This window comes from Egretta garzetta, unplaced genomic scaffold (genome assembly GCF_000687185.1).
Source record: "Egretta garzetta isolate BGI_Z169 unplaced genomic scaffold, ASM68718v1 scaffold720, whole genome shotgun sequence".
Taxonomy (NCBI): Eukaryota; Metazoa; Chordata; class Aves; order Pelecaniformes; family Ardeidae; genus Egretta; species Egretta garzetta.
The window spans coordinates 63229-64435 of NW_009258283.1; positions in this window are offsets into that span (position 1 = coordinate 63229).

A 1207-nucleotide genomic window follows, 5' to 3' on the forward strand; every position below is an offset into this window, starting at 1 on the left:
GCGGCTTCCCCCGGGGGCAGACTCTGAGCAACCAATAATTATATCAAATTAAACGCTCTGGCAACCCAAAATCCCCCAAATCCAGGGATGGGGGCGATGTCCCCCCATTTTTTTCCCCCTCAAGGGTTTTTAGGGGTGAAATACCCCAAACCCGGACACCTAGAAAGTTTTGGGGGAGATTTTAAGTTCCTTTCCCTCGCCGCGGCGTCCCCCAGAGACCCCGAACCCACTGGATTTTGGGCAAACACCCACCGGTTTCGCACCGCCATCCCTAAATAATTAATAAAATATTGGTTTTAATTAATCCAGGCTCTCTTTTGCACCCTGGGGAAAAGCAGTGCTGGCCTCAGCGCCACCAAAACCACACGGAAGGGACCGAGGAAGTGAGCACTGCTTTTGGGTACCCCACCCACCCAATTTTTTCACCTCATTTTGAGGTGAAAAATGAAACCTTTTGGTTTCATTTCAGCTGGGGCGACGCCAAAATAAACCACAACAACGCGGCTCGATGGAAACAAACCCTCACCTCAGGCAAAATGAATCCCTTCTCCCATGGGATCAGCCACCAAGCGTCACCCCAGCACATCAATCTTCCTAAAAATCTGATTTTTTTTCCCCCTTTTTCTGCTTTTTGGGGGAGTTTTAACCCCCTTCCAGTGGGAATTAGAGGGCGAGCGGCCAGGAAAAACATTTCCCTTCACTCTCTGGATTAAAATCCTGGGGTTTTACCTGGTTGTGGCTCGCTCCCGGGGGAGGGGGGTCGCTGGGGTTCCCCCCTCCCCCCCCCTTTTCCAGAGCTGCCCGGGGATCCCTCAGGAATCGGGGGGGAGGTCACTGCTTCGCTCCCATCGGAGCTTCCTTGCGCTGGGGCCAGGGTGGGGGGATCAGGCCATGGCTGCGTCCATCTGTCCATCCGCTGCCTCGGGGCTCAGCATCCCCCAGCCATGGTTTTTGGGGGGGTGGGTGTCACTGGTGAGCTCTAAAAATGGAGAATCAAAGGTTAAAATGCCCAAATTCCCTCCCCCCACACCCCCTTTAGGGAGGGAGCAGCCCCCCCAAATCCCCCGGGGAGAGGAATTCCTGCAGGGAATGGGGGACAGCCTCCTCACCTCCCCGTAGAGATGCCCCATAGGAACAGGGGATCACACCCCCCCAGCGCCTATAGGGGACAGGGGACCCCCCCCAGCCCCTCCTGACACCCTCATAG